We start from the raw sequence: 20,081 nt of genomic DNA, 5'->3' as shown, positions 1-20,081 counted from the left end.
TCCTTGCTTCAGCCTGTCTGAAACCTGGCCATTGTAGTAATTTGAGGATTGAACCACTGAATGGAATATCTCTCTGTGTCTATCTCTGTCTCTCCTCTCTACAAATCTGCTTTCCAAATCAATAATTTCTTTTTAAAAAAGGTGTATATAGTGTCACAATATTTTATGTCATTTATTCTTGTGTAGGTTCTTTCAGTCAGATGCCAATAGTTCCATAAGAGTCCACAGTAATGACTAACATGGGGGCCAGTGCCATGGCTCACTTGGTTGATCCTCTGCCTGCAGCACCAGCATCCCACATGGGCACCGGGTTCTAGTCCTGGTTTCTCCTCTTCCTGTCCAGCTCTCTGCTGTGGCCTGGGAGGGCAGTGGAGAACGACCCAAGTGCTTGGGCCCCAGTGCCCACATGGGAGACTGGGAGGAGGCTCCTGGCTTTGGATTGGCACAGCGCTGGCCGTAGTGGCCATTTGGGGAGTGAACCAATGGATGGAAGACCTTTCTTTCTGTCTTTCTCTCTCACTGTCTATAACTCTACCTGTCAAATAATTATAAAAAAAGAAATGACTAATAAAAAATATGCCAACAAACTGGAAAATCTAGAAGAGATGGATAGCTGTCTGGAAACATACCATCTACCCAAACTGAGACATAAAGACAGAAAATCTAACCAGACCAATAACCAAGATGAAGACTGAATCAGTAATAAAAATCCTCCCAACAAGAAAAGCCCAGCACCAAATAACTTCACTGTTCAATTCTACCAGACTTCTAAAGAACTAATTCAATTCTTTTTTTCTTTTTTTTTAACTTTTTTTTATTTGACAGAGTTATAGATAGTGAGAGAGAGACAGAAAAGTCTTCCTTCCATTGGTTAACCCCCCAAATGTCCAATATGGCCGGCATTGTGCCAATCTGAAGCCAGGATCCTGGAGCTTCCTCCTGGTCTCCCATGTGTTTGCAAGGACCCAAACACTTTGGCTAGCCTCCACTGCCTTCCCGGGCCACAGCAGAGAGCTGGACTGGAAGAGGAGCAACCGGGACTAGAACTCGGTGCCCATATGGGATGCCGGTGCTGCAGGAGGAGGATTACCTAGTGAGCCATGGTGCCAAGAACTAATTCTATTCTTCTCAAACTATTTAAAACAACTGAAAGGGAGGGAGTCCTCCCCAACTCCTTCTATGTGCCTGGAATCATCATAATTTTAAGTAACTCAACAACAAAACAAAGAAACCAGTTAAGAAATGTGCAAAGGACTTGAACAGGCTTTTTGCAAAAGAGGAAATTCAAATGGTCAACAAATACATGAAAAAATGCTCAGAATCACTAGTCATCATGGAAATGTGAATTGAAAACCATAATGAGGTTTCCCTTCACCACAGTTAGAAGGGAAATCACATAGAAATCAACAAAACATAAATGATGGTGAGGATGTTGGGAAAATATTCCCTAATACACTATTTGTGGGAACATAAACTAGTATGGACATTGTGGAAGACACTATGGAGATTCCTCAGAATCTGAAAATAGATCTACTATATGACCCATCTATTCCACTTATTGGAATTTATCCAAATGAAAGAAATCAGCATATGGAAAAAGTTATCTGTACCACTAAGTTTATTTCTGCTCAATTCACAATAGCTTAGTTATGGAATCAACCAATGCCTGGATAAACAAATTATTGTATGTATACACAATGGAATACTATTCAGCAATAAAAAAGAATGAAATTCTATCTTTTATGAAAGATTGGGAACAACTTTTTTTTATCACTTTTATTTTTAAGGATTTGTTTATTGCATGGACTTAAAGTAATCACAGGATCTCTGGCATGATTTGCCCACCTTCAATCTCCAACCTTCAATACCACTGCATTACTCTTTCTCAAAATGTAAATCTTATCCAGTCACATACTGCTTTACAATTCCATCAATAGCATTTAGAGTAAAATGCAAATCCCTGAGTTGGCATACAAGATACTCTAATATCTTACTCTTTCTAATCTATCCCCTATTTTCATAGACCTATGTGACTTGAGCTATGCTGAACTGTATGTACATGAATTGTGCACTTCATTCTGCTGTCCGTAGGCATAGGACTATATGGTCCACTTTGCACAGTGTGTTCATCTATTTCTTAGCGAATTTCATTTCATTCTTAAAGACCAGTCCAGATATCACTTTCTTCTAAGAAGCCTTTCCTGATCTTAGACTAGTTGGAGTACTTATCATAATATACTATAATTTTTGAAGCCTCCAAGAGGATTATTTTCTTGCTCAGTGGCCTCAGCAGATGGAAATAATTAGGCATGTTAAATAAATCATATAAAGAATTGAGATATCAAGGATTAGAACTGCAAATACATGATAAAACGCTTTCAACTAAACCTTACATGGTAGACTATGAAAAATATCTGAAAGGAAATAACCTACAGAACTATCTGAATGCTTATATGAATTCTCTTTAAGTTTTTGTTTTCTTATGCTTGAGCATAGGTTCCTCAGCTAAAAGCAAACATAAGGTGATGTTTTGAAAATGAATTAGAGATAAAACAAGAGAATAACTATAAATTGCTCAAGCTGACTTGCCCCAAATGGTAGAGTTAGAAACATACCAGGGGATTCCAATTCAATCCCATCAAGGTGGCATGTACCAATGCCATCTCACTAGTCCAAGTGATCAATTTCAGTTCACAATTGATCATAATGAAAGGACTAAGAGTCAAAGGGAGCACATAAACAAGTCTAGTACCTGCTAACACTAACCGATAGAATAAAGGAGAGAGTGATCCAACATGGGAAGTGAGATACTCAGCAGACTCATAGAATGGCAGATGTCCTAAATAGCACTCTGGCCTCAGAATCAGCCCTAAAGGCATTCGGATCTGGCTGAAAAGCCCATGAGAGTATTTCAGGCATGGAAAGCCAAGACACTCTGGCAAAAAGATCTCTGTGAGTGAGATCCCAGTGGAAAGAACAGGTCTTCAAAGAAGGAGGTACCTTTCTCTGAAGGGAGGAAAGAACCTCCACTTTGACTATGACCTTGTCTAAACAAGATAAGAGTCGGAGAACTCAGAGGGCTTCCATAGCCTTGGAAACTCATGACTGGAGCATAGGGAGATTACTGATGCCATAGACAGGAGTGTCAATTTGTAAAGTCAACAACAGGAGTCACTGTGCACTTACTCCTCATGTAGGATCTCTGTCCTTAATGTGCTATACATTGAGATTTAATGCTATAACGAGTACTCAAACAATATATTTCACTTTGTGTTTCTATGGAGGTGCAAACTGTTGAAATCTTTACTTAATGCATACTAAACTGATCTTCTGTAAAAAAAAAAAAGAAAGAAATTATCAATTCCCAACTTGACTCTCACTGGGATTAAACATGACAATAGGTCTGATCTGATTTCATCAGCATTTAAAAAAATCATCTATTATTTTTCACTTTATGTTTCTGTGTGGGAGCAAACTGTTGAAATCCTTACTTAATGTATACTAAGCTGATCTTCTGTATATTAAGAGAATCGAAAATGAATCTTGACATGAATGGAACGGGAGAGGGAGTGGGAAAGGGGAGGGTTGTGGGTGGGAGGGACGGTATGGGGGGGAAGCCATTGTAATCCATAAGTCGTATTTGGAAATTTATATTCATTAAATAAAAGTTAAAAAAAAGCATGATCAAAGAAAAAAAATAAAGAATAGATATTTAACCCTAAAAAAATGAATTAGAGATAAAACAAGAAAATAACTAACTATAAATTTTAATAAATAGAATACAGCATTTTGATAAAACAGAAACCATATAAATTAATGTACAATGCAATCAAATTTATGCATATGAGATGAAGCAAATTTATTAAATTTTTTTTAATATTTTAATATTAATTTATTAAATTCACTGCTTCTCAGATACTATTCTTCTAATCCTAACTTTTCTATGAAAGTAGCAAACAAGTAGGAAACTAGTTAGAATAGTAAAATATTACAAATATCTACACACATATACTCTGGTTTCTCTTCCAATCATTTAATCTTTCACCTTTTACAAATATCTACACACATACTATTATGAACTATGATCTTGAGCAAGAAATATTTGGTGCCAATTTTGAAAAGCATTTCAGAGAAAGCTTAATTTCCAGAATTAAGTACTATTAATCAGAAAGAGAAAATGAAACATCTATAAGGAACACAACTCTGTGATTCTACCTGAAAATGATCTCATTATAGTTGGATATTTATACATTTCAAATGGTGAAAATACTAGGAAGGGGATTATTAAAAAAGAACACCTCTGGATCTCAAGAGCACTTTTCAATGAAGTGCAGGGCTGACTAGATAAAGTAAATAAGATTAATGCCCCAAATTTCACTTTAATAGGTTATTTTCCAAGCAGAAAGAGATTCTGTAAACAGTTAAAAGTGAACACACACACAGAAAAACTGTTTATAAATTCTATGCAGGATTGTCATATGGCTAGCCCACTGTAGGGGACTATGTAGAACCTGAGATCCTTTGTTGACAGATGTCCAAATGTCAGTCAGTATAGGTCACATCATCTATTGAAACCAATTCTCTGGAGAGAAATTGTTGCAAATAGTGTCTCATCTTTGATAGTGCAGTCCTCTGTGAAGACTTTCTTTGTCTTTCTTTCCTGAGAGCAAATCTCTAAATCTTCTGTTGGAATGAAGAATCAGCAATCATGTTGTTGAATAAGGTTGTTGAAAGGAATAAGAGTTACCAGCGCCGTGGCTCACTAGGCTAATCCTCCGCCTTGCGGTGCCAGCACACCGGGTTCTAGTCCCGGTCAGGGCGCCAGATTCTGTCCCGGTTGCCCCTCTTCCAGGCCAGCTCTCTGCTGTGGCCAAGGAGTGCAGTGGAGGATGGCCCAAGTGCTTGGGCCCTGCACCCCATGGGAGACCAGGATAAGTACCTGGCTCCTGCCATCAGATCAGAGTGGTGCACCGGCCGCAGTGCACTGGCCGCAGTGGCCATTGGAGGGTGAACCAATGGCAAAGGACGACCTTTCTCTCTGTCTCTCTCTCTCTCACTATCCACTCTGCCTATCAAAAAAAAAAAAAAAGGAATAAGAGTACTAAATCTAAGTACTTGCCATAGCCTTCACAAATTTGGATTGCAAATTCTAAATTAGTTACAGAATTCTGTCTTAGGCTTGCTGCTCCTCCCAATACCCAAAACTATTAACATCTCCTGACTTCTGTTGATTCTTTTCCTCTTCTCTCTGCTCCAGCACAATATGGCTTCTTAAATGTCCTAACACCAATCTCTACAGGCATAGGGAAGGTAGCTAGAGGAAATGCACTTGTTTATCCCAATTCATTTAACCTAAGGTAAGTTATTTTTAGTTTTATATTTTACAATTGTTATAATTTAAAATATTAATTATATATTTAGTTAGTGTTATACCAAAGCTAATGAAATTAAGTACAGACTTCTGTTAGAAATTTCCCATTTCTTCTTCCAACATCAATAAAATGTTGTCAAGCATCAAAGATGGAGGCTGGGTGAAGAAGAGGAAAGAAAGCAGAAAAAATAAAGAAAACAGTTTCTGAATAATTTGTTCCATATTTATTTCTTCTTTCAAAAAGATACCTACATCTTCTGCTTCCAAATAGCTAATATTTGGCACAACTTGATATGGTATAATGATTTTTCTAGCCATTGCTGGAATCTTTATAATTAAATATGCCAGTTAAGAAAACTTGCAAAAATTATTTTTGTTTTCTTAGGTTTACAAATTTATTTATTTGAAAGGCAGAGTTACAGAGGTAGAAGGAGAAGGAGAGAGAGAGAGAGAGAGAATTTTCTATCTGCTGATTTACTTCCTAAATGACTGTAACACCCAAGGCTGGGCCAGGCTTAAGCTAAGAGCCAGGAATTTCTCCTGGGTGCCACATGGGTGTCAGGGTCCCAAGAACTCAGTTCATCTTCTGCTACTTCCTAGATGCATTGTCAGGGATCTGGATAAGAAGTGAAGCAGCTGGGACACAAACCAGCATTCATATGGGATGCTGGCACTGCAGGTGGTAGCTTAAGTAGCTATACCAAATGCCAGTTCCTCAATTTTATTTTAAAAAAACAGTTAAATATCCCATTAGTTCTAAGGTATGGTAATATTAAGTAGAAACAGTATAGAATACCTAATGATTTCCAGAATTTACAAGGCTGAGAAAATTTTGATCAATGTAATTACAATTTTTTCTGTGAGACTTCCAAAAGCTCCATTTTATTACACACTAATTTTTCCATATTTTAGGTATGATAGAAGTTCATTTTTACACTTTCCTGAATTTGATAAATAATGAAATACTTTCTCTGAGGCTTTGAGTAAGGAAATTAAAATATATTATTTCATCATTAAATGCATTCAATTTAAAAAAGCTGTAATAGTATACAATTATTATCATTTAGTTTGTCAAATAGTTAAATCAAAGTGATAAAACAGTGTAAATATCTTCAATATTGATTATAATTTATCTATGAGCTCTGCAAGAAATACTATTTTTTAAATTTAAAAATATCCTAATATAGTACAGTTCATTGGGAAATTATTCTGTTGAGATGTCTTACTTAATATGCTGCCTAAATGGTAATACTGTGGTCACTGAAAAATCAAACTGTTAGCATTATGGATAGAAAACAGAAAAAGCCTTTAAAATATCATCACTTAAAACATTATAAGACCTAAAATATGATATAAAAACCAAATGAATTAATACCCTTCAAAAATTTCCAAATATGCAGATTTTTCATACTGCCAAGTACATAACCAAATTAATTGGCGTGTATATGTGGTGCTGGCATCACAAGCAGTGGCTGAACATGTTGAGCCACAATGTCAGCTCCAAACTGCAAATAATTTTCTTTACATTGAACCCTGGAAATGATTAAGAATCTGTTAGTTTTCACTCTGTCTCTCCCTCTCTCTGCCAGCCTCCTTTCAACTAAATAAATCTCTAAGGAAAATGAAATCAGTGCTGTGGTACAGTGTGGTAAGCCACTACCTCCAACTCCCAGCTGCTCCACTTCTATTCCAGCTCCCTGCTAATGTGACTGGGGAAGCAGTGGAAAATGACTTAATACTTTGGCTCCTGTCACCCCATGGGTGACCCAGATCATTGAGTTTCTGGCTCCTGGTTTCAGCCTGGCCCAGCCTATCTGTTGCAGACATTTGAGGATGGATGGATGATGGATGATCAATTTCTCTCTCTTCCTTCCTCCCTCCCTATCATTCTGCTATTCAAATAGATAGAATACAACTTTTTAATTTTATTATTATTATTATGAGAGAGAGAGAGACAGACAGACAGACAGACAAACTGACTCTATCTACTGGTTCATTCACCAAATAGCTTCAATGGACAGAGCTGGGCCTGTCTGAAGCTAGGAGCTAGCAGCTCCTTCTGGGCACAGGAGACCAAGTACATTATTTAGCACATAGAATAAGTACTAGGTATTATTGTTAGTATTGAATAATAACAGAAATATACTAGGTGATAAGCTTTAAAATGCAAATTGACATTAAGAAGCCTAATATGAAATTTCTACGTTTATGAAAATAGTCTAAATTTTCTCACCACTAACTTTATACTCAATAAAATATTTTGACCTTATATCAAAAATAAATGCATAAATGTTCTCATAAAAATTAATTACTGTATTCTAAGATCCCTCTAATTCTAAATGTCTGTGACTGTTAAATCATTAGCATTTATTGACTTCTTTTCACCTAAGAAAGCATCATAATTCACACTTACTTGACTTTTACATATCAATACATGCTTTTGCAAGTCATATAATGTATGTAGGGTATATACTTTGCTTCCAGTAAAGTTGCCATGCTTAGTCCTGTAAGCCATGAACAAGACAGTTTCAATTCTTCAGCATTACACACAGCTGTAAATTCCAGTAGCATAGCAGAGGTATTATCAGTATATACAAAAGAAGATAGAGGTTTACAAAATTTTTGGAAAGGCATTAGTATAGTAAATAAATATATTTATTTCTAAAGTTATTTATAACATTGAATATTTAGAACTGGAAAACTAAGCATGTCCTGGCCAATATAGAACTCATTTTCCATCTTATGATACCAAAATAATTGGGGTTATAAGGAAAAAATAAAGTCACACATGCAGAAATTTTAAGCAAAACAGAATATAGACGGTGTATTTGTGTCATCTATAATCAAACACATAACAACATACAATATTCCAGTAAATTATTTCTGAATATTTTTATGTTTCATTGATGAATGAATTTCCTTTTCACTGTACAACAGTTATTCCCCTTTCCATACAAGTGAAAATGATGTTTCTTTTTTTTAACATTTATTCTGTTTATTTGAAAGACAGAGCCACAGACAGACGTAGAGACAGAGAGAAAGAGGTCTTCCATCCACTGGCTCACTCCCTACATGACTGCAATGGCCGGTGCTATGCCAATCCAAAGCCAGGAGCCAGGAGCCTCCTCCAGGTCTCCCACATGGGTACAGGGGCCCAAGGACTTGAGCCATCCTCCACTGCCATCCCAGGCCACAGCAGAGAGCCAGACCGGAAGAAGAGCAGCTGGGACTAGAACCAGTGCACACAAGGGATGCCGGTGCTCCAGGCCAGGGTGTCAACCCACTGAGCCACAGCGCTGGCCCCAAAAATGATGCTTCTTTAAAATAAATTGATAAAGTAATTCTATAAAATATATGAATGTTAATTAATCTATCAGAATTTATTTACATACAGACACACAGAAAATAAGTGCTTTTACATCTTATACTGATCATGATAGTACAGAACTTGATATATTGGCAAAGTATTCTACAGTTACTTACAATCCCTATAGCCTTACATATGGAATAATCTGCTTGGTTAGAGAACTTCCCAGCATCTTTTACCTACACAGCATTTAACATTAGCTTCTTGAACCCCTCCACTTCTCTTCTTCCTTACTCTGAGTCCCAATCAATACAGGAACATGGTTATGGAATCACTCTTTTGCTGAGTTCTGGGAAGATGAAAAAATTAATGAGCAAAGAGAATTGTACACAAAGACCAAGACAAACCAGAGGTGGTCATCTGACCAAGTGAACTACATGCTCAGTCTTTTAATGCTTTTCTTTTCTTGCTTAAAAAGAGATCAAGGCTATTGCTATCTTTGATAACTAAGGAGAAGATACACAAGTGGTCAAGAAAAGTGAGTCAATAAGACACCGGAGCTAAGACAAAATCCCAGAAAATAATAATTCAAAACAAATTGCCATGCACTCCCTTCACAGTTCCTGAAATAACAATGAAATAGAGCAAATATAAAATTAGAAAATAAAAAACCTCATGGCATTTTAAGGAATTTTAACCTTTGTATAACATAAATGATTAAAAATATTTAAACAGAGAAGACAGTTAATTTTTTTAGAAATCAGAAGAGAGAAATACCATTTAAGAATTACTGTGACAACACACAAAAGGGATGGAAAATTGTTACCACAACTAGCATAGTGATTGAGAGTATAAAAGTGGGGGAAATATGACCTACAGAGTAAAACTGGATCAGTGAAAAAAAAATGGATCATAAAGAATAGGAATGAAACTAATGGAAACAATGAGTAGCGAAAAGTTTGGGATAAAAAAGCATGGTTTGTTGAAATATATTAATGAAAGAATTACATATAAACTCCAGCAAACAATAGCACATGGATAATTAAAACCAGAGTCATAGCCAAACTCAGAACAAGCAAAAACATTCCACTTTCAAACACTCAAGCTCAAAATCCCCATAAATATTACATCATTCTTATTATTCAAAGTTTCATGACATTTCAATACAAATTAACATTTTCCAGTCTAAGATGTGAACTTTTCATACAATTCTGAGATTAGGATGTGCTAGCAAATGATGGCATACCATCATTGAAAGGCTTTTGATTTTTTGGTGTTTAAAAGAAGATATATTTTACTATGGTAACATGAAATCAATAAAACAGCTATCCCTGAAGCATACTAATTTTTTAGTTTAAAAATATTTGCATTTTTCAGTTAATGCCAACTCTGATATTTCTTTCAACCAAGATATAGGAAGATGATCAGCTACTGCAAGAACATGACAAACCAAATCTACCTTTTGAAATCCTTAAAAGAAAGTCTGTCTGCTTCTCCTTGGGCTCCTGCAGGTTTTCCATAAGAAAACCATTCAGTGATATGTTGATGGTCATGAGGCACATTACACCCTGGGTGGTGAGGGGCCCCCAGAAGGGGGTGTGTCGCTCCCCCTCTTCGTGGAGGAACGACACAGGACCCTGCGCTGTTCTTTTGTCTGCTCGGCCCTCCCCGGGTTTGCTGCTGGTTCTTCCCGGGTTGGCTACCGTCCCTTCCACCTCCGTGGAAGGGCGGTTCCCCCTGGCCACTTTCCCCACTTCCGCAGGGGAGCGGCACACCGCCAGTCGGCTCTCTCGGGGGCTGCTCAGGTGTTCCTTCAGATGTTCCTCTTAGATATTCCTGGTGCATGTTGTCTCTCTCCTCCTTTATAGTCCTCTTCCACCAATCCCAACTCTGCTACCCACACACCGAGTACGCTGCTCTCCTCCAATCAGGAGTAGGTCCTACAGTTTATTGGTTGAACTGGAGGCAGCTGTGTAGCAGCTGTTTCTCCCTTCTCAGCGCCATATTGTGGGAGAGCAGATGCATAGAATAAGTCCTAATTCCAGTAACTTAGTCTAGTCCGAGTTGCTCCCCACAGGGGTGATCCCTAGCTTGAGAAGTGAAGAGAGCAACCCGCACCTCTGCTTGGGGCAGGGAAAAGGAAAATAGGACAACACACACGAGTGTGAATGCTTTCTCCTTGAGTCCTTGGCTGATGGAGGGAAGGACACTCAAAAGCCCTGCTGCTGGCATTGCCACACTCAGACTGGCAGCCCTCAGCCTCCAGAGCCTGGTGCACTCACCACCATTATCAGCCTGGAAGAAGGGCCAGGAGCTCTGGTTCTGGAACTCTCACCAGGTATTGCAGAGCTCTCTGACCAGTGGCTCCTTCAGCTGCCCCGTGGCCGTGTCCAGCTCATAACCAGCAGGATGCAGCACCACTGCTTCTTCCCCACCTCTCATGTAGTCATGGCACCCAGGGGCTGCCTGCCCAGTTCCACTGTAGCATGGGCAGCTTGGGCAGCATGGCCAGCAGCACTCAGAGGTTCCTCTCCTTGCCCTCTACCCAGCTCCAGGGCTTGAGTCAGAGTGCATTCATGTCTCTGGTCAGGTTTGTGGTTTCTGGCCACTGCCTGTGGATCTTGGCAGCAAAGCCATGATTAGAGGTGGATCTGCAAAGTGGCTCTGAGATTTTCACATTCTGGGTGGTGCTGGGTGCACAGAGGCCCTCTCCTCTTGGCCACATCAAAGTGAAGCCCCATGCAGGGTTGGGCTTCAGTGGTACATTGGCTTTGGGAGGTGGGTTGGCCTGGGGAACACAGGACGCGCCCTGGACTGTCAGCCACCTTGTGGGCCAGCCACCTCAGAGGCTGGAGCTGAGGCACCAAGGTCAGCAGTGTGGTCCAGGCTCTGAGATTAGATCCAACAACTCTCAGGGCTGCCGTGGTATCTGGGCCTCCCTGCAGGTCCCTGTGGCTGGGGGATGCCTCACCTTGCCAGACCCTGCCTACAGATTTTCCTATGTGCCGAAGTCTGTGTTGCAAGACAGGGTCCTGGTGTCTCCCTGCTCCATGCCTGGCCATTTTCTTGAATGGATTTACTGATGTGTACATGGCTGTTTGACTTTCTGGTTTTGTGTTGATCTGAAACCATGTGCTATGGAATTACAGGGATGATTTATACTTGCCCAGAGTCACTGAAATGCAGATTGTAAAAATTCACCCAAATATTTATTTTAAACACACAATTCAAGATTTTAGATGGTTTCCTTTTTAGATGTTTAAGAACAATTTTGGTAGCAACTTTGTTTTGACAAAAATACACTTTGAAATTTCCATCCCGCACAAATTGATATAGTATAAAATGGGTGTTGTGGCTGATGTTCTCATTTGTTTGCTGCTGACATTGTAAGTTCATGAAAACTGAGCATTTCAAGTGGTAAAACCCACTGGATTCTGTAAGAGATGGAACTCACTTGTGCTTTTCATTCCTTTCCAGCAGATGTCTCCCAGACTTGTTTCCATTACAGAAAAGATTCCTTTCATGCTTCATTTTATGTTTGCAGGTGAGAATGCAGCTTTTGCTTTACAAATACATCGCTCCTGGTAAGGGCCAATAAAGGGAGGAATGGATAAATGCTGAGATCCCTTTCCATGCCAGCTTAGTAAAATAGAAATAAACAGAAAATCAATGTCAGTTAAGAAATTTTTTCCCAATGCAATGAGGTTTTATATATATTACATAAATATACTTATATGCGTATATGGTGCATTTTATTTATACACATATATTTACACACATAAATTTATATACATGAACTATATTTTATATAGTTATATACATATTATATATAATAAGAGAACAAGCAGTTGGCCAAAGCAAATACAGTGCTGATCTCAAGTGATGGGTTCAGAGTGCTAACTTGTTGTGCTTTATATCTCAACATATCAACTGTACTCTTTTGTATGCATCAAATGTTACATAAGAATGTAAAATTAAAGCAACAAGAAAACAGTTAGTTTATGTGTTTGGTGTTTACAAAACAGGAGTAACTATAAGAGAAGTAAGCATTAGTAATATGGAGAAGTACAAATTTATTATTTATGAATGGTTCAAAGAATTATAAAGCCCACTATTAATAGGATAACCACACATGTGAATTATCACTTAGCTACATGGAGTGAAATGGAAGTTACATATTTATATTAAAATATACATTCAAACACTTAATAGTCTCTCTCAAGCGCTCACCATACACTGCTTCAAAAGCAGGAGGCATGAAGCTGTACAATTTAGAATACACATAACACACATAAATATCTCAAGCATAAAAACTGTACCTAATTTGCCATAATAAATTTTCTTTCTCCAAATATTTAGGTTTGAACTCAAGAAAAGCAAATATTGAACACCAATGATTTCATACTATGAAAATATAAACAGGTTAACAACAGTTGTAAAAATCCTGAAAAATGTGGAGTTTATGGAATGAAAAATTCATTTCATAAAAAAGGTCATAGCAGATCTATTTCATTATGGCTCTCAAGTTTTAAGAATTAAAATTTGCTACATGCAAGCTGCAAGTTAAGCCAGAACAAACATGTGAAAACATCTAAAGATGTTTGTAGTTTGTACTATGAAGTTCACAAGCTAAAGAGGTTTAAATTGTTAAAATACAAACATAAAGGAGAGGTCAACTTAGTGTCATAGAAAAGCCACCATCTATGATATCTGCAATGCATATGGGTGCCAGTTTGTATCCTGGCTGCCCCAGTTCTTTTTTCTACATATTTTTAAGATTTATTTATTTTATTTATTTTTATTTTTTTATTTTTTTGACAGGCAGAGTGGACAGTGAGAGAGAGAGACAGAGAGAAAGGTCTTCCTTTTGCTGTTGGTTTACCCTCCAATGGCTGCCACGGCCGGCGCATGGCAGCCAGTGTACGGCGCTGATCCGAAGCCAGGAGCCAGGTGCTTCTCCTAGTCTCCCATGGGGTGCAGGGCCCAAGGACTTGGGCCATCCTCCACTGCACTCCCTGTCCACAGCAGAGAGCTGGCCTGGAAGAGAGGCAACCGGGACAGAATCCGTGCCCCACTGGGACTAGAACCCAGTGTGCCAGCGCCGCAAGGTGGAGGATTTGCCTAGTGAGCCGCGACGCCAGCCAAGATGTATTTATTTATTTAAGAGGCAGAGTTACAGAGAGAGAGGCCTTTTGTCCACTGGTTCATTCCCCAAATGGCCACAATGGTCAGAATTGGGATGATCCCAAGCTAGGATCTAAGATCTTCCTCTGGGTCTCCCAAGTGTGTGCAGGGGCCCAAGCACATGGGCCACCTTTCATTGCCTTTTCTGGTCATCAGCAGAGAACTGGATGGGAAGTGAAGCAGCCAGGAATTGAACTGGTGCCCATATAAGATGCCTGTCCTGCAGGTGGAGACATAACCTCCTATGCCATATCCCCTGCCCCCTGACTACTCCACTGCTGATTCAGCTCCTTGATAATGGCTAAGGAAAACAGTAAAAGATGATTCCAGTGATTGGGCCCCTGCCACCCATGTGGCAGCCACTCATTCTGAAGGAGATCTTGTCTCCTGGCTTCAGCCAGGCCCAGCTCTAACCAGTGCAGCCATCAGAGGAGTGAAAAAGTGGGTGGAAGCTCTCTCTGTCTCTCCCTCTCTCTCTCTGTATCTTTCAAATAAACAAATAAACTTTAATAAAAACATACAGATGAGCAAAAATTAATTATTAATCAGTTATCATTTTTTCATATTGATAATGATATTGGTCATAATGATCATGCTTTATTGAAAAACAATAACTGGGTTGACAAACATGAAGAAGTTTATTCTCATACACTGTCGATAAATTAAATGGGTGCATTAATAAGATATGCTCAAATTTGAAATATATCATCCTTTCTACCTTGTAACTATTTCCCTCGAATTTGATCCTAAAGAAAATAAGAAATATTATGCATTAATATTCACATCTATGTTAAAGCCATTTATAATGTATTATATATAACATAATGGGACAATATATGTAATATAAAAGGGCCTACATTGCTTAAAATATTTCATACATATATTACATGTGTAACTAAGAACATTAAGGATACTGCAAAATCATTAAGTTGGAGGTAGTCTAATAGCCAATCAATAAAATAATGTATAATGCATTCATTTTCAAAATGAGGATAGATCTATAGTATACTGATTATTACACCATTACCATATATTTAAAGCCTTTGGTTTGATGACACATCTTAATAAATTTAGTTAATATTTGAGATATCTATTGATGTACAAAGAAAAGCCCCATGCTACTCTGGCTTTCTGATCTGTTTGTAAAAAGTGACTAATCATGAGATTTTTGGGATTGGCTCCCAGTGCATTAATGCTCAAATGATAGACACTCAAATTATTGTGACTATTGTTGAGGGATTGTGTACAATGTTCCATACTCTGTAACATTTCTGAATGATGGATAAAACCTTTTAAAACATATCAAAGGGTCTTTGATCTTCTAAGCCTAGTTCTGGCAAACCTTTTTGTAAAGAGCCAGAAAGTAAATACCTTATGCTTTATGAACCATAATATCTCTGTTGTTGCCTAAAATATGTATAGGCTATAAGTAAATAGATGTGGTTGTATTCCAAAAATTTATTTACAAAAACAGCGAGGAGCTGAATTTGGCCCACAGGATTATTAATGCAGTGAATCTTCCTGTTCAGAATACCATGCATGCATGCCATTACCCATTTCAAAGACAACAATGTGTGCAACACAGCATTTTTCAAGAGGGAGTTGAAATAAAATTTCAAAACTTTAATTACAAAATAGGTTACTTTTTACATTTTCCTCTTATTTTATAAACAATTCAAAATTTGTTATGATTAAGAACTTTTATCTTTGACTAGTATAGAATTATATGATGTGTACCAAGCCTTTGAGATTTTTCAATCTTTCTGTAGTATTAGAAGTCTAAACAAAATGATAACTAGTACACATACTACATATATGGGAATTGTCAAGAGGTCCTTTTTTTCTCTAACTTTAGAAATGTATCATTTAGTGCCTTGGTCTGCCTTTTAGTGCTACATATTCATTTCACAGTTTAAAAACTGTGAACTGTTGCAAATATAATTCATAATTATTATTTAAGGATTAGAAAACACAGATGAAGGAAAATTTGATCATGTATGACTATGTCACTCAGCAGTAATACCTTTACTCACTGCCTTAAATATCACCTCCCTTTACTCCAGTAATTTCCAATCCCAGGATCCTGTCAAAGCTTGTTCTCTTCAAGTTAACACTTATTTCTATAAAATTAGAGGTCATTTCTTCAATGTCATTTTATGTAACCTGTCAGTAGTATTGTTCTGAACACAAAATTCTTCTCCAAAATAGCTTCCTCTTTCATTTTTCAAACTATCTTTCTGTCTAGGGAGTGATTTTATTTCCCTTGTCAAATATTAGTTGGTTGCCAATATGTGAGTTCATTTCTGGGGTTTCTCTTCTGTCTCATTGGTCAACATGTCTTTTTTTGTTCCAGACTAGGCTGTTTTAATAATAACAGCACTCTAGTATGCCTTGAAATCTGGTATTGTGATGCCTCAAGCTTCATTTTTATTTAAGATTGCTTTAAGCATTTGGGGTCTTCTATTTTTCCATATGAATTTTAGGATCATGTTTTTTATAATTGTGAAGAATGTCCTTGGTGTCCTGATTGGGATTGCTTTGAATCTATCAATTACTTGGGGTAGTATGATATTTTGATATTAATTTTTCCAATCTATGAACATCTGAGATTTTCCCAATTTTTGTGTCTTTTATTTCTTTTTCTTTTTTTTAAGACTGTATTTATTTATTTGGGATGTAGATTTATAAATAATGAGAGGGAGACAGAGAGAGGTCGTCCATCTGCTGGTTGACTCTCCAAATGGCCACAACAGCCAGAACTGTGCTGATCTGAAGCCAGGAGCCAGAGTTTCTTCCAGGCCTCCCATATGGGTACAGGGGCCCAAGGACTTGGGCTGTCTTCTACTGCTTTTCCAGGCAATAGTAGAAAGCTGGATTGGAAGTGGAACAGCCAAGACTCGAACCAGAGCCCATCTGGGATGCCAGCACTTTGGGTTGTAGCTTTACCTGCTACACCACACTGCCAGCCCTTCTAATAGTCTTTTGGTTTCTCTATATAAAGAATTATATCAACTGCAAACAGGGATTATTGTGCTTCCTCCTTATCACTTTGATTTTTTTTCTTGCCTAATGTCTCTGACTAAAACTTCCAGAAGTATATTGAAAATAATGGTGAAAATGGTTGTCATTAGCTCCAGATTTAGTGGAATTTCTCCCAGCTTTTCCCCATTCAATATGATGCTGCCTGTGGTTTAGTCATATATTGCTTTGATTGTGTCAAGGTGTGTTTCTTCTATACCCAATTTTTAAAGATTTTTATCACGAAAGGATGTCATATTTTGTCAAATGTTTATCTGCATCTATTGAGATAATCATACGGCTTTATCTTTCATTTTGTTGATTTTAAATAACACATTTATTGATTTACATATGTAAATCTGCATCCCTGCAATAAATTCTACCTTGGGTAGATAATCTTGTTGATATATTGCTGGACTCTATTTGATACTATTTTATTGAGAATTTTTGCATCAGGATCCACTAGGGATATTGGCGTATAGTTCTTTTTTATTGCATCTCTCTGCTTTTGTAATTAAGGTAATGCTGGTCTCAAAGAATGGGTTTGGATTGATTCTATCCCTTTCAACTGTTTTGAATAAGAGTGGGGATTGGTCCTTCCTTTAAAGTTTGGTAGAATTCAGTCTCTTCAGGGCTGGCACTGTGTGTGGCATAGAAGGTTAAGCCTCCACTTGCAGTTTATGCATCCCATATGGATGCCGATTCAAGCCCCAGCTGTTTCACTTCCAATCACCTTTGTGCTAATTCACATTAGGCCCTTGCACCCATGTGGAAGAGCCAGAAGAGCCTCCAGGCTCCTGTCTTTGATCTGTCCCAGCCCTGGCAGTTGCAGCCAAACAATTTGGAGAGAGAATTAGTAGATCTCTCTCTGTCTCTCTCTCTCTCTGTGTGTATGTCTCTCTCTCTGTCTCCCTCTCTTTTTCTCTCTGTATCTCTGCCTTTTAAATAAATAAATAAGAAAGTAAGTAAATAATAGTTTAAAAATGAATTCAGCCTCTTCTACAATGGTATTTGGAAAGTTGGATTTTCACATGCTGAAGTTTGAAACCAGTTTGATCCAACTCACAATGGATCAAGCATCTAAACCTGATACCCAAAACATCACATTACTAGAGAAAAACATAGAGGAAAGTCTATAACACATCAGCCTAGGCAAACAATTCTAGGGTAAGATCCCAGAAGCAGATGAAATTACATCATGCAAGAAGTTGCTGTGCAAAAAATGAAATAACAAAATGAAGAGGTAATCAACAGAATGGGAGAAAATATTTGCAAAATATGCATCCAATAAAGGATTAATATCCAGAATACATAAGGAGCTCAAGAAATTTAACAACAAAACACACTCTAGTTAACAAATGGACAAATTGCATGAACAAGCATTTTTCAAAGGAAGAAATAAAAATGGCCAACAGACATGAACAAAAATTCAGGATCACTAGTCATCAGGGAAATAAAAGTAAAAATCACAAAGAGCCTACATGCTAGGGTAATTTATCCTTTTTGTTCAATTATAGATTATATTTTTTGTCATATCTAGGAAATCTTCACTTAATTTAAACTCACAAAAATCTTCTATGATTTTTCCTGCAAGTATTATAGTTTTCATACTGCAGTTAGATATGTCATGAATTTTTTACATTTTTGTTAGTGGAAATTTCTTTTGGAAATTAATATCATATTGTGCCAGCACAATAATTGTAAAGACTATACTTTCTCCCCTGCATTGCAATTGTGACTCTGTAGAAAACCTGTTCACTGTGTTTCAATCTTTTATGGATCTTCTTTTGTGTTCCATTTTTCTGTCACACTTTAGATTAGTATAAATTCATAATTCTTGTAGTCATCTCTCCAATTTTATTATTTTTTTCAGAGTTACTTTCCCATGAGCTGATATCAGCATGTTATTTTAAAAAATAATCAGATTGCTTGCTGGGAAGGGGATTGAGATTTTTTTGAGTCTATAAGGTAATGTTAAGATAAATCCTGAGATTTTTTTGAGTAAAATGTCTCTTTCTACTTAAAAATTTTAATTTCATATGAATATTAAGTTGTTTTTGTAGATCTGTCAATATTTCATCAGATATATATTTTATATTTTAAATGAAATAGTGGTGATTCTAAAATTTTGATTACTATTGCTGGTATATAGAAATGTATTTTATTTTTCTGTATTGATTTTTTTTATCTTCTAGTTTTACTAAACTCATTTGTTGCTCATTACAATTTTGGCTTATGCATCAGATTTTTGGATAGACCAAAGGCTGTCAGTTGTTTCCTCTCTTAAACTACTGTCTTACTAATGATAGTAAATGTTTCTGATTTGTAACAATACAATTTTTGTGACAACTTTTTTATCACTTTAGTATTAAAGCATCCATAGATAAGTAAATTAATGAGCATATCTGTGTTCCAATAAAACTTTATTACTAAAGCCTAAAGCTGGCCTACAAGTGAGAGTTTGAAGATGGAGAATTTGCACCACTATTATGTGGTCGTTGTTGTGAATAGAGATCCTCACTTCTTCCTTTCAACTTGATTGCTTTTATTTATTTTTATTGCCTCAGCATACTGACTACAATCGTAACTACAACATTGAATAACAGTAGTGAAAACAAATTATTATCTTGTTTCTGATATTAAAGGTAAAGTATTTTAATTTCTGTCATTAATTATGTTTTCTGGAGTTTGTTATCCATGCTCTTTCTTATGCTGATGAAGTCCTCTTGTATTTTAAGTTTCCTGAGATTTGTGAAGTCAGGAAAGATTAAGTTTGTCAAAGGCCTCTATCCACTGAGGAGTTATAGGGACTGGACACCCCTACCCAGCCATGAATAGACTAGGAAAGCTGCCTCAGGCCTTGGGAAGGGCAGAAACCAGTGACAGGAACTCAGATTCCATCTTGAGACCTACCTTTACTCTGACTGAAGTTATCCCATCTCACAGGCACTCACCTGCATGTTCAGGCCATGAAACAGGATGAGGTATTTAATGCTGATGGCCCACATGAGCCAAGTCCCACCTACCTTAGCCACAGAAAATTTTTTCACCAAAAAGCTTGTGTGTTCAGAACCTTAAACAAAGACCCCCTGCCTAGCAACCATATGTCACAATGTGGGCCAAAGATGTTCTGCCCTTTGGAATACAGGCCAATGGTCCAGCCAAATGTAGACCCAAGTAGAGGGTGCAGTCCTAAAACAG

At 37.3% G+C, this 20,081-nt stretch overlaps 4 long non-coding RNA genes across 4 annotated transcripts in view; 2 read left to right on the top strand and 2 right to left on the bottom strand.

Annotated features, from left to right (window-relative positions):
- The window catches only part of LOC138847835 (uncharacterized), an 18,496-nt gene extending 9,072 nt beyond the window's left edge, over positions 1 to 9,424 (bottom strand). The window contains exons 1-2 of the long non-coding RNA XR_011385755.1: positions 8,922 to 9,424; positions 7,785 to 7,875 (exon numbers count right to left, since the gene is read on the bottom strand). This is a non-coding gene — a long non-coding RNA (uncharacterized lncRNA). The remainder of the gene's footprint in view (positions 1 to 7,784; positions 7,876 to 8,921) is intronic.
- The window catches only part of LOC103346842 (uncharacterized), a 399,916-nt gene that overhangs the window by 93,903 nt on the left and 285,932 nt on the right, over positions 1 to 20,081 (top strand). The window lies entirely within an intron of this gene.
- Positions 3,747 to 12,293, top strand: LOC127488570 (uncharacterized). The gene is made up of 2 exons (XR_011385754.1): positions 3,747 to 5,357; positions 7,380 to 12,293. It is a non-coding gene; the product is annotated as an uncharacterized lncRNA (long non-coding RNA).
- On the bottom strand, positions 12,133 to 20,081 carry LOC138847832 (uncharacterized). Its single transcript, XR_011385741.1, has 3 exons — positions 19,835 to 20,081; positions 14,581 to 14,608; positions 12,133 to 12,259 (listed from the first exon to the last, which is right to left on the bottom strand). It is a non-coding gene; the product is annotated as an uncharacterized lncRNA (long non-coding RNA).

Source organism: Oryctolagus cuniculus (assembly GCF_964237555.1).
Source record: "Oryctolagus cuniculus chromosome 17 unlocalized genomic scaffold, mOryCun1.1 SUPER_17_unloc_1, whole genome shotgun sequence".
Taxonomy (NCBI): Eukaryota; Metazoa; Chordata; class Mammalia; order Lagomorpha; family Leporidae; genus Oryctolagus; species Oryctolagus cuniculus.
This window is presented reverse-complemented; position numbering and strand designations above follow the sequence as displayed.